The following is a 14,648-nucleotide window of genomic DNA, read 5'->3' on the forward strand; positions in this document are numbered from 1 at the left end:
TCTCAATGCTGCCACGATGATATGTGCACACGGCAAGGTTCATAAATGGTTTGGTAACCTCAACCCCATCCAACACCTTTGTGATGAACTGAAACACCAGGCCTTGTCACCCACATCGGGGATTCTCTTGTGACTTAAATGGTTCAAAAACCTTCCTTGAAGAGCCATAGCAGCTTGTTTCCACATGAGATGTTCATTAATGAAACACGCATGTCCAATCACATTTGGAAACATATGTATATTAAATTGATGTAGTTGTACTCCCATACAACTGCACCGTCACTCTTTACTCAAGCTAAGTGCTTGTTGTCATTTAACAAGTGTCAAGTGAATGCCTATATGTCAGACAATGGAGGTGTAATGTGTTGGGATGGATCTGTATGCAAGTGTCTGTGGGTCTCAAAGTGTATTGACAGAACGAGAAGTCCCCCACCCCACCCCCGGGTGCCATGGACACTTATTCTCACTGTATGGGTTTTCCCTGCTTTACCCTCATCAGGGCTGCAGTTTCTCTATATCCTTCTTTTTCTTTCCTTCTCTCTGGCTCACACTCACTGTTCACCAAATGGCCCTTTTGTGTCAAACTGCCTCGGCTTTTCCGAAGCGCAATACGACAAAAACCTAAAACAAAACCACACAAACAAAAGCCTAAGAAACACGACGATCTGATTCGCTCTGTCCTTCCTGACCCGTCTCTCTCCCCTCTCCATGCTGGAGCTCACACTGAGTGAATGAATAGAGATCTGTGTTGATGTCTGTGCTCTGAATACTAACATGTTGGAGGGGGAGAGGGAGGAGGCGGGGTCAAGAGGAGGCCCATGTGATTGGCCGTGTCCGTCTCCAGCTGAACTCTGAACCCTGCGTGGCTCCTGCCTACACATACAGTAAACACACACTCGTGTATTGAACTTATAGACCCTTTGAACAGTTCAAGCACAATACAATCCCGTTGACTGTCCAAAGGAATGTTTGGTTTGCAGACTCAGGACTTTACACACAACAATACAGTAACTAGCAAAAGAACACAAATCCATCTTATATTAAGAGATTGTTTTGGCCACTTGGAAGCAGCACAACAGGATGTAAACAAGACAATGACATATAAAGTTGTAAACTTGTTACCTATTTACACATCCAGCAACATCAGCATTTCTTTCGGGTCATGTTTGTGTCCACCTGATGAATGGAGGTCCGATATTCATGCTCCTTTTAGCTCTGCTTTGGTCTCCACCAACTAGCAGCCCTGCTCCACTATATTCGCTAACTATGTCTGCCTGAAATTTGTTTCTGGGCCGCTTGTGTACAGAGAGGTTATCAAAGCTTTTCCACGGGAAAACGGCAGCCGTGTTTGGCTGTAAAGGAGTTTGATGAGAGCGGAGAGACTGAACTGAAACAATAAGTTGAAAGACGCTAAAAACAAAACCCTTACCCATACTTAACAGTATCTACAGTCACTATCCTTAAGAACTATACAAAGCAAGTTATATCAATATTAGTGGAGGCAAAACAATATTTAGGAAGTGTATCAGTCTCGCTGACAGCAATATGGATTCCCTCTCTTTCTGAAATGACTTTTTCCACGCTCAAGGTCAGGATCTCTTCCTCTCCTTCCCTCTGTCCTGCGCGCACAAGAATCCTTTGTTTTCGAGGAGATGAAAGGGACAAAAGCCACCATAGAAAAATACGACTGGGTGAGCGAGTGAGTGAAAGAGAGAGCAAGTTAGACGGGGAGAGGAGAGCGGTACGGAGGGTTAAAGTTTTCATGTGTGTGTGTGTGTGTGTGTGTGTGTGACTGCGTTTGATCGTGTGTGAGTATGCGGTGCTTGACATTGTGAGGGGGAAGAAGGGAGAGAATAATTGGTTTTGAGAGGAGGATTGAGAGAGAATTGAGCATCGGGTGACAAAGGGAGTGAAAGAGGAAGAGGGAGGGAAATGGATGGCGAGAGAGAGAGAGAGAGAGAGAGAGAAGGTGGAGGAAACAGATCGGTGACAAAAGACGGTCATTAGTATTCCAGAGGAGAGAGTAATCCCTTCCACTCGGTGCCCCTGTCCAGTGTCCACGGCCATAAAGAACCCCTAGCAGCCAGTACAGTGCACTGAAAAGACTCAATACAACACGAGCTGAATGGCTCTGACCACTGTCCGTGCCCAAGCAGCCTCTGCACCGCTCTGAAAGGGCTGTCCAAACATCAACACAGGCCGTGCCAAGAAGGCATCTACTCAGCCAACACAAGACGTTAACGCCACAAACTCCCCCGGAGCCAAACTAAGCGCCGCACATCGCCATACAAATGAGCTGCTGTGGTGTCAGTGTGTCTTTATTTATGTTACAGTGAATGATTTCAGACAGGCTCATTAAGAGACAGAGCGTCTTCTTCTTTTTCGTTCTATTTCCTTTTTTTTCTTCTTTTCACTTCCGGTCATTATGATTCAGTATGAACGACTAAACATTCACGGCCCTGATTGGTTCACACAGCCTACCGCCAGTTCTCAAAAGCCGGGGACGGAATGAATGTGCATGTGTGGGGTTGCTTACAAAATAGCTCAACCAGCTGGTAGATTAGCTCGGTGTTTCTATTGCAACGACACCGATGTTTAACTTGATGATGCAGGTTATTGTTGCACATTTAAGAAACACAAACAATCACTAAACCAGTCGATATTTTTGCTCTGCTGGTCTGGAAGCTGATTTATAAATATGAATGAAACCCAACTATATAATATTGATCACAAGGAGCAGATGTCAATCCACACAGCACAGTCCTCCAGAAGAGATGGGAAGTTAAAAGACAACATTACAGAGTCGGAGCACTTCCTTAATGGTTACGGTCAATATTTAAACACTATTTATCATAACTGTCAGGTAGGTGAGAGCAGTTTTTCAATAGTTTATTTATTAAGAAGTAGAAGACTGAAAATTCAAACATTTTGGAGAGTCAGTTTACACTGGAGAGCCTTTCATTTAAATTAAAGTCAAATCTGAATCCCACTATCTAGAGATCGAATAGATCAATATTTATAAGTCTTCTTATAATGCGACACTCGAAAAGGACGAGATGCAATAATCAAGGGATAACGGGGCACACATTCCGGTAGTCCCACTAATAGTATTGCATATGCAAAGTGACATGATTGAGTAAAAAATTAGAAAAAGAGCTTGAGAGTTGAAATCCTGCTGTTCTCACCACTGCACACCTGACCAGTTGCTGCTTGGGAAAGTTAAGCAGGGGGAGAAGGTTTCAGATGCTGTTTGACCATCCAGAAAAACACTTTAGTGGACGCATACATCCCCCTAACATGCATCTGATGCTTGGAGGGAGAATAAAATCAAAGAAACAATTCATTCCCCCCAAAATCAAGCAAGTACAGCGGCTGTAGTAGCTGAAACGTGATTCTCTTGTGTTCTGTGTTCTGTGTGTATCCCACGTTGACATAATTTACCTTCGTGTGCACTTTAAGAACAGGAAGTAAAAGTCATCAGTTGCGATGGTGATCAATGCGTCTGTGTGTCCCAACCTACCATCTGAATCTGAACACTTGGCCTCCGCTTCCTCGGCCCAGAATCAGTAGCCCGAGGACTTACGACATTGAGGCAAATTAAAACAGCAAGAGAGCAGCTGTCGGCCACTGGGCTGTGATTTAGGACTGACTTTTACCTTCTTCTTCCGACTCAGAGGTAACCAAAGCTCTGTGTCCCCCGCTGTAAATCTGACCGCTCTACTGCTGTCGTGGTGCTGATGAGGATTCCTCAATGAGAACGTGTGATTTGTTTCGACCGAATGCTTCCGAGCCAACACGTTTCTGTATAGACTCGGGAGTCAAAGCACCGTCACACCTGTTCTTGCCACTATGTTCTGTACAAGCCCTCTCGTTCTTTATATGCTATGAGTACTGTACGACCACTTCTAATGTTCAGGTTATGTTTTTATTTACTGACAATATTTATTAATCATGGGTTTCCAAGCAGGACCGGCTCAGGATGTGGAGACCTCGCTAAACGTTTCATTTAACGCTGAATTAATTTTGACTGCAAAACATTGTTGCACTGCAATATTGAATATTATAGGACATTGGCGGACTAATTTGATAATATAGACCCAGATAATTCTGTGTACCAGACATAGTGGTACACATTCGATAGTGGAACCTCCTCTATTGTTACACACTTCTGATATCCCTCCGCGCCGTAAACACAACACATTAGATGCAGCGAGACAGAGCACCTGAACCTCAAGCCATGCATCGAACCGTTTCAACAGCATGTTTCCTCTGATAATCCAAAAAGACTTTTAGGAAGAACTATTAATAAGTTAAAGATTTAAGAAAAATATCAGGGCCAACATCAGCGCCGTGTCGTAGGAAAATAACATTTAAAAAAAGAAAGAAAAGATAAGATAAATCCATTAAGAGACACACTTAGTACTGTTATACTAGGATGTCACTATACAGAATAATCTGTCAGATCTACACGTTATTTATTTTAATCAAACATGACTTTGGTATCTTGATAAGTAGAAGAAAAGCAACAAAAGATAAGGATGAAAGACCTACTTTAAAAGGTGTGTGTGCGTGTGTCTCTTACCTTTCTGTGGACTTGTATCAGAAGTTCACTTGGATTTAGTTTCACTGTCCAGCAGACATGTGAAAAAGACACAATTCGATCTGTCTTGGAGGGAAAAAGGTTGAAAACAAGAGGAGAAAAGTTCACGGTTTTGAACGACGCGCACTTGTTGACAGCCCAAGCATGTTTCTTTTCACAGCACCTCTCACTCTGACATCACATCGTTTGTTTTCTTTTTGCGGTCCCTCTGCGTCGTTGTCATCCTATACATTTTACGGAATAGAATTGCAAAAACAAACTCTTTGAAAACAACATGAAATCTCAAAAGAGAGGCCCGGGTGAGGATAAACCGGCGGTGAGTCGGTGTCTCCCAGCACACTGGTACAGCCGGTGCCGGTTCTGGCTCACTGTTACTGGGTCATTATGTAATCAGATGAGCACAGTTCGCTCTCCGTCCTGCATGTGAAGCTGGAAGCCCTGTGTGTCCCGGGCAGAGGGAAAGTAGCCTGCGCTGTCCACTCCTCCAGGACCCCCCCTGCACGCCTCTCTATATAAACCCAAAAGTCTTCAGACAGCCGCTGTTTCACGACATTTTTAATTCATTAATTCAACTCTCCTCCCAGCTTCTCCTCCTACCCTCCCTCCCCGTGTCGCTACCTCACTGTACTCTATAAATGGGCCTCTTTGTTTTTGCGCAGGCCTCCTCCGCTGTTGCAGCCTTTGTCAACTTTCTCATGTAAATGTTTGATGGTTATGAGATACAAGCCTGGAAGTTGTCGCACTGAAACGGAGGTATTTACAAATCAAAGACGGGGAAGGGGGGGGAAAAAAGAAAACAGGGCTTCTTTCTTGTGCACTTGGCTACTCGCAGTGTTGCGTTGGCCAGTGCGCAGTGAATGGATAATGCCGGTGCACTTCTGTGAGGCTGTGCCATGTCCGCCTGTGACGAGAGGGGGGGGGGGGGGGGGGGGGGGGGGGGCTCTGTGGTGCACATGGTCCCGCTGTGAATGGACAGCGCGGGATGAGCAGGACTAGTTTATCCACCAGAGTAACAAGCATCGCACTGAAACACCTCTGATGGAAAGAAGGAAGTGGTTACATGTAGTACATTTACACAGCAGGTTCTTGTACTTGTACTCTCTACTTGTACTCCACTTCCTCTCAGAGGGAACTATTGTGGGTTTCACTCCGCTACATTTGTTTTTAGAGCTTTAGTTACTTTGCAGATTCAAATCTTGTGTGTGACACATTTGATCAACAAATAATATAAGATGCACTTTTATACAACAGCATATATATAGACTATTGACAGCAGATTGACTATTTGATTATAGGCTACAATTACATATGCTTTAAGTATAACATACACTGATACAACAAAGTAAATGCTCCTACTCCCTGTAGAGTTAGTGTATGTCTCTATAGGAGCCGCCTTTCTTATTCTGAAGAAAGTGAAAAGGGCAACCATTCAAAGCTTTCCTTATAACTTTGTTTTGACGGGAGTTAAATTTACCGAATGCTCAGATGAGAGTCTCCAGGTGGGGCTTCAGACGCATGACGCTGGGACGCGGTGCACAATAAACCCCGGCCCGGCACAATATTCGGCCCGGCTGGATTCACACGCACATCAATCTGCGGGGCCCCTCCAACATGCCAACAGGGTGTTGTTCCTCCTCAGCACCCTCTGCTGACCTGCAGAGTTTGGGGCTCCCCTTATCCGGAGTAACGGGGACCTGCATCCGTGGGGGCCCCACATTATATGAGTGCGTTTACCTTCTGGGTGACCATTTCATAAGGATCCTTTTAGCTCGGGGTCATCCTCGGCTTCACCTGAAGGCAGGAAGGAGTCGATGAACAGGGTGATAAAAGAAGGCAAATACATCAAGATTATTGCGACTGTTACAGAGACGGATGATGAAGAAGTTTTCTCGCTGTTGGCACTGACCTGAAATGACCTCCGCTGTCAGAGCAACATATAACTGAGTATTTAACTCGTTGCAACAAGAACAGACATGACCTGTGTCATCGCTGTCTTGCTTTTGTTTGTTTGATTGAAATCCCATCGGCCTCAGCTGCTTCGCCTAATGTTAGCATGCTAACAGGCTAAATTAGGACGGATGCAATGCTCAACCTCAGCATGTTAGCGTTGTCATTTTGCGCGTGTTAGCATGTAGCCTAAAGCACCAACGTTATGTAAATGTTATCCACTAAAATGCATGGAAGTGAAGGGAAGCAGCCCCCTAAAACATTACTTGTGAAGTAAAGCATTTAATATTATGTTTATTCTGTTTCGTTAATCATGTATGGGATTTGTGACCATTTCAATTAAACGACGCCAACGATGAGTGTTCTGTAAAATTGTTGCACAAAAACGTCAAATTTACCTCCAATTCAAAGGACTTCAGAGACTTTAACCTTTGTTTTCCGAAAAAGCTTCAAATATCGGATGAAATAGACGATCCGCATGTATTCCAAAAGGATTATGTGGCTGCATTAAATATCACCGTACGGTATAAAGGCTCAATTTTGCTCTGCATCATATTTAACCCACTTTGTGTACTTTTGAAAGAATGTGACCTCGCTAAGCCAACACAAACCAACACATTGCTCCTCTGTTTTCAGACCGGCGAGAGTTTTAGGAAAACTATGTCACGGAGGTCAGCGGTCACTGAGAGGGAGTCGAGAGAGGAGGGAGGAGACGAGGAAGAAAAGAGAGAAGGAGGGGAGAGAGAGAGAGAGAATAGGGCACAAAGAAAAAGAGGAAGGAAGAGAAGAAGCAGACAGGAAGACGTTGTAATGATGGAGGAGAGAGGAGCTTGTGGAGCGGCGAGAGATTGTAAGAGGAGGTGTGGTGGAAGGAGACAAAGAGGCACATGATGGCGTGATGTGGACCGGTCGGAAGGCCACCCTTAATTTTTCACCTCCTTCCTCGTTTCCACCCCTCTCTTTGTTGATCTGCCTCCTCGGCCGGTTTGTGTTTCCATCACATGTTGCCCTCCCCCTTTGTTTCTTCTTTTATTCTGTCAGTTTTACTTCAGTCTCTGAGAAGACGTCTCCGGGCTTCTGCAAGAAACGAAACCTCATGAAACGATGAAAGTGAGTGACGTTCATGCACGGCTGTTCGTGCTTTGCATTAATGAGACACACTGTATCCAAAAGGTTCTGTTTCTGATGTCGTTATTTCGAACAATTTGTCGCTGGAAACCAGAATAAAAATAGCTGTCAAGTGCCGCATTAATCTCTCACTCCATCTGGTGGTTGTCTGTAACACACACACACACACACACACACACACTCATCAGAGCTTCAGACAGACAGACAGACGGAGGATCCTGCGGGCAACCTAGAAAAATAACCTATTTAATAGGCTACATAGTTATGTTGTCATGGGCTTTTTTTGGTAATATTTCCAAATAACAGTGTTGAAAAGTCTAGTAAAAAAATATTGTTTTCTTAAAATAATTTTTTCCAGTAATTTGGGGAAACCCTATGAATGGATGGCGCCCTTAGCAATCGGCCATGCTACGAACTTTGTTTCTTTTAATCATAGGAAGCTGGATCGTCTTCAGACTTGATTGGGAGATTTTTGTATTTTGATTGAATTATAAGCGGTATAAAGAAAAGACTTCATCCTTGTGACTAAAAACTCAATTTCCGCTCATGTGACCTGCAGACGGGTCTCAAATTAAAGGAAAACTTGAATATTCAGTGCAAGTCAGGAAACACAATGAATGCAGATGCTTATCTAGAGAGCACAAAAGGCTCACAAGAAGAGGATGAAAATCATTCGGTACGCCGCTTCACAGTCACAGAATCTAAACCTAACTGAACACCAATGGAAGAATTTGTATTGTTAACACGGCCTCTCGAAATTTTAAGGTCAAGGTCAAGTTTTCTTTAATTTATCTGTTCTCTATTTTTCATCATGCCTTGTCAGGTATAGCCTTTTTCTCAAAATGTGCCACAAACTCCGGCTTTCAAACTGACTAATTGTGTCTCTTGCTCGAGAGAACAAACTCTTAATCTCATGAACCAGCGTTTCCAAAGAGGCCGCAGGCGGAAACTGTTGTCTCGATCTAAAGGAAACACACACGTAGGCCCACACATACAAACCACAGCACAAGGGATTCCTCCGTCTCCATTTGTTTTACCTAATGCGCTGCAGCATGGCAGCACGCAAATAGCTTGTCTAATTTCTGCCTTTCACGAGGTCAAGTGGTCCGAATGACGACGACCTGATCTGATCTTTCCATGACAGCACATGATCGGTGCGGACCTAAAGGCCCGCACAAAGTCATTTTATATCGCGTTTATCCTTCAGCTGATAACGTCTTGCATCTTATTTCCGAGCCTTTCTCCACTATAATCACCATTTGTCTGTGAGAAAATGTTTTTTTAAGTGCTGCTCAGACCTGATGTGATAGGAATCAGCCAAAAAACAGCTGCAGTGCTGCTTGTTAAAGATAAACCAGGAGAAAAAGGTCAATGTTTCGAAACATTTGTCAGATAAGAAGCCAATAGTACACAAAGCGTTTTTTGGCCCTGCAGAGTTTGTCTTGGGGGTCTCCCCTAATGAATCATACAGTTTAAATAGCTTCTAATCCATGTTAATGACTGGTTTGTGGATGCAGTGGAAAATCTTGAGAAAACATTTCTTGGGAGTAAAGTCATTCATACAAATGTCTTTAACTTTAAAGATGTTTCAACACATTCTCACACCAATGCCTCCAATAAAGCAGCTCGGTCATCTGCAATAAGCCTCAAACCACGACGCTCTTCGTACCCCTCTGCTGTCAGTGTACGTTTGTTACATGCATACAAACATCGGTCATCACAGGAAGTTAGGTTAAGTCGACAAAACTTAGTTTGAAGAAAAGAGCGTGGTTGACGTTAACTTGACAGACCAACGACTCACAGGAAGTGAGTGCTTTTCAAAGTCTCTCTGCTGCTGCGTATATACTTAATCCCGTATATACTTAATATACTTAATCCCCAGTAAAAAAAAACATTATGTTGCGGCTTTGGCTCCCTCTTTCACCTGCAGTGCTCCATTGCCAAAAGCAACACAGCTGATAACAACCCTCGGCACAGACATACAGGTCATGTATGTCGACCAACCTTTACATAACTCTGACCCCACAGTTGACTGTCTGCATATACCTGATAAACATTATTAGTGTGTCATGAGTCAATTTTGGCACTCCGGGGTTTCTGTCTTTTCATGCGTATATATTGAAATGAAACGATCATGAACATCTGGGAAAGTTTGTGAATCCTCGCTTTCATGTGATAATCTTCCAGCCATAGTTTCCCATGCTAACCTCCAGCCTGTGAATAAGGTCAGTGTAGCGTTTCAAGAGCCCTTGAAAAGGAGACCACATGATTTAGTTTTCACATGGAGCCACAATGTTCCACTGAAACCTTTACAGCTGCATACATACATGTGAAATGTGTCTCCGTTACGCCCTGAGCTCCTTCACATTTACCGTATAACTTTGCAACTTGAATGTGCAAATAGTATATTTAGAGCCGTGTACCGGGAGAACAAAAGTACTTCATCGGATGCTGAGAATTCAGCATTTTAGAAATGCGGTACCCATGAGTGACCTGAAGATTAAGAATTCTTCTGAGCGACATCTGACCCTCCATGCCATAATCACTGTTTATGTAAAAACCCAACCTTTTATTTGTATCCAGCCTTTGGTCAGATGGTTATTTTCCCAGCGCTATCTTTATGGAGATAAGCCATCTGCAGGTTATGTAAAACAGATTACTCTCACTTCTAGAGATATCCATGTCGAAAGGGAATCGAAAGAGACACTTTTGTCTCATGTTTCTCACCCAAGAGCAAAGATCTGCCATAGATCTGTTCCTGGGGAAAGTTTGTTGATATACAAATATAATGTATATATAAGTTAATTATCTGATTTAAACACGTTTAAACTATAAGATATGACATTTTGCCTTTTCCATAAAATTGACAAGCAGAATTATCTTCATCCAATGACTTTGTTACTTCATTTCATATATTCGGATTAGAAAGCAGAGGTGTGGATTCAACTTGACAACATAAAATAAAGAAACGTTCATCATTTCAACACCGATAACTTGGGACTTCAACTGGACTGGATCCTTTTGACTTGAAAATACTTGATACCTTTGCCCCCAAGCCCAAACATTAAAACATTAAACAGTGTGCCATGAATCAATTCATTTACCTTCATTTCTTCAACCAACAAACGTAAACGCTGTTCATTCCCAGCAAGTCAACACTTAATCCCCCAGATCTTCTTTTTTTTAATGATGTTTAGTCACACTTCTTTTGACAAACTTGTTTTGTGTCTGGAGGGTCAATATCATGCACATTCTGCACAATTCTGTTCATGTAACAGTGGGAGCGTTTGAGGAATGTGTCCTCCTAAGAAGGCCTGTCGTACACTGATGGTATTTGGCATCCAGTCATCATGCCATGAATGTAACCACTTGTCATAATCAAGTGCTTACATTCACAGTCAGCGCTTCAGTGTTCTGTAACATGCGTTTTATTGCAGGAATGACACCGGGCGACTAAGTAATTCTATTTTTATGTAAAGTCATATTTCTGTTTTCACTGCTCCGGGAGTCGCAGTGTCAAAGTCTGAAATTAATGAAAATGCTCAACTTTTTACTCGCCTCTGTTTCCGGCTCTCGACCTCCTGGACTCAATTTTTATTCTTCAAGTTGGGTAATGGAACAAGCTGACGGTTTAGTGCGCGGTATTGCGTTGCACTTGTTCATTCAATGTGACGACAACACAAACTGTTTTTTTTTGTTTTTTTTAAATCAGTACATCAAACTAAACTGTATTTTATCCCTTTGGAGAATCAAACGTTGTTAAAATCACCAGGATTTGAACGTGAAGATACCCTGGCATGTTAAATTATGCTTCTAGGGCTTCTTCAATTCATATTGGGTAAGTGTATGCGTTGTATGTGAGAGAGATCCAATTGTGTAATGATTTCTAATAATTTATTTAACATTTCAACAAACAGTAGGTCTGCAGGGAGTAATGATTTGGTTGGATGTACTTATGCGCGTGTTAAGTGCTGTGTGTTTTCCTGCACCATGTGCGCGGTCCCATAAGATCAATATTTAACATACGTTAAGTAGGTTTGTTGTGGCGACTCGGCATGTCTGCTTGTCGGACACTGGGTGCAGAACAACCAATTCTGTATAGATCCCGAAAAGTGTTGAGGCCATGCAAAAGGATAATTTAGGTCTTTCCTGTGAGATCAAATGTCTAAGAATATTTGTACAACCTCAAATGTACACTGTACTTTGTGTGTCTTTTTTATCAGCACTTAAAAAGCAAACATGAAAAATAATATCAAGAGCAAAGTACAAGAAAATCTGCTGCAGGGTGAAAGACAAGAGGGCATGGTATGGAAACTGTATTTCTGCTGTGTTGGCAAAACAGCTTAGTAGTCACGGTGTCCATCGTGACGTTATTGTCACGGTGGGGCGATAAGGCTCAAAGGAACCAAATGCACGGGGAGCAGAAAGATGATAAACAGCGATATTAATAAGCAATATTAAAAACAAAACTTACAAAGCAGGGGAGTCCAAAAACGAGTAACTGAAAATCAGACAGGACATGTGCACAAGGGATAATAACAGGAACATAGCAGACAAACCAACACATTGGGGGAACACAGGGTTTAAACACACTGAGGTGATTAGACACAGGCGGATTCAATCAGGGGCGGGGCAGACAATTAATATGGCGGGAAAACATACAAAGGCAGGAAGTGAAGTGAACACGTGTGCTGGCGTCGTAACCCATGCCTGACCGATGTGTGTGTTCAGCATAGGAATGGGATTGGTGTAGAACGGACATTCTCATTCAAATCTACACAGCGGGACGGTCAGACATTTATTTTAATGTGGACCGTTTCCGTTGCAAAGAGCGTAGCGGGCCGCTTCTGTATAAACTTTCGTACGAATCGACTTGCGGAAAAGTCGCAGACTCAGCGGACGTCACAATCGCCACATACTTTTGAACTTGACTACAGCAAACAGTTCAATATCCGTTCTACTCCTTTTCTTTTCCTGTGGTATTCAGCAGGTAAAATGACATTTTGGCATTTTTATTGACAGTACAGTTCGTCTGTAAAAACTGGGGAGCAGGTTAACAGATTGCTGTGGACCGTCATGCTGCAGTCAGATGGTCCCCACTCATTGGCTGAGTCAAAGGCGTGTTAGCTATAATCGAGGGCAGGGGTGAAGAGGTCAACGAGTCAACGACTGCCACAGCGTTATCAGACGCAAGTGAACAAGAGATACGAAGACAACACAACCCAAACAGAGAGGTGGTTGACCTCGAAGGAAGTCATAATGGACACCAACGCTGACGGGTGTCATCCCACAGTGTCAATGCCAAACAACAATTCAAGGTCTAGCGACGTCAGGCTGTGTGTTGTGATGAAGGCTCTCAATGTTTTGGCTGGTGTCAGACTTTGACAAGCCTCTGGTGGGACCCTCTTGGGTCTGCATTCACCTGTGGTGTCCTGAAGTAAACCAAGGCAAGGTTCAATAATTGGCTTGTGAATTGCGTAATGGCCTTTAGTAGATATGTTTTACTATTGTTCCTTTTAGAATATGTCAATTTTTTATGAGAGGAATTATATGATTCTCGTGTTAGTAAAACAATTTTTTTTTTAAAAGGGGTGGAGTGTTATGTAATCTTTGTCAGTGACCAATTGGATTTGCATCAACATCGACAGATGTTTTGTTCTTATGTTGTCCCTGTCGGGGGTGGAACGGTACACAAAATCCACCGTTTGGTACCTTGGTTTTGGGGTCACAGTTTGGTACAGCTGGGTAAACAAAAACATGTTTTTTTGTATTATTGTAATGCTCATTGGCATTCATTGTTATATTGTTAGGGCACTCACTTCTGGCGTATTTTCAATAACCTATTAACATTATGATGTATTATCATTATTATTATCAAACCTTTATTAACCTGATAAGTCCCACTGACATTATAAAAGCTATTTTTTTTTTTGTGTGTGTGTTTTTGTGAAAAGGATGAATGATTTTCTTACCAGCTGTGATAAATGTTCAGGCTTCAATGTTAAACTGACACATCGGCCGTTCCTTTTTCTTCCTTTACAGACAAGGAAACAGTTATCCTCTTTGTAACTGAGCTGAGGAGATAAGATAAATCAGTGTGTGTCCTTACATACATGAGTTGTATTTACAACACTGCATAGTCAACGAGGTAAAACCAGGTCTCAGTGATCTGCTGGACCTACTCTGTGTTTAAAAAAGACACGCACAAAGAGGTTCCCGTGGTGGCTTTTAACTCTATTTGATGGATTGAATAAAGTTGTCAAAAACCGGTTCAAACTAGAAAGGTGCACTCAGAGTTCAGATCTCCAGGCGTGTCTGCAAGGACCACTGCTGCATTGTGCGATTGAGTGAATACAAACCACAATTGGATAACCCCCCCCCCCGTCTAGACACCAATGGCCTGTAAGGCGTCGTATAACACGCTTCATTCAATCTCAAAAACAAGTGAAGCAGGCGATCGGCTCGAAGTCATCCTGTTAGACGTGTAATGTAATCTTGCCATAAACAACATTAACCAAGCTGAGTTGCAGCGACGTACTCAGCAGTTTGTGTGGTGGTTGTTCTCTCAGCGGCTAGCTGAGTCCAAACAGGACAGGAGTCAGCAGGAAGTCAATGGCAGTATAATACAGGCAATACAAGTTGTTGTTGAGAAAGTGTGAGTCATCACAACCTCAAGGGGTCCTTTGACTTGGCAGACAGAACATTATGCAGTTTGCTGCAGCAGAATGCCAGATCAGCCGAGGACAGACACCGATCACACACACACCACCGATCGCATCATTCTCCTGGCGGAGATAGTCCTTTTAATATTTGATATTTTTCATATATCTCATGGAAGAAACACAACATTCTTATAAAATAGTTAAAATCACTTCCACGATGATCAGCTAACATTAAAGTGCTGCTTACATGTAAATACAAAAATCATAAAAGGGCCATTCTGGGTACTTTTTAAACTTTAAAAAAAAGTGAA

Source organism: Pholis gunnellus (assembly GCF_910591455.1).
Source record: "Pholis gunnellus genome assembly, chromosome: 23".
Lineage (NCBI taxonomy): Eukaryota > Metazoa > Chordata > Actinopteri > Perciformes > Pholidae > Pholis > Pholis gunnellus.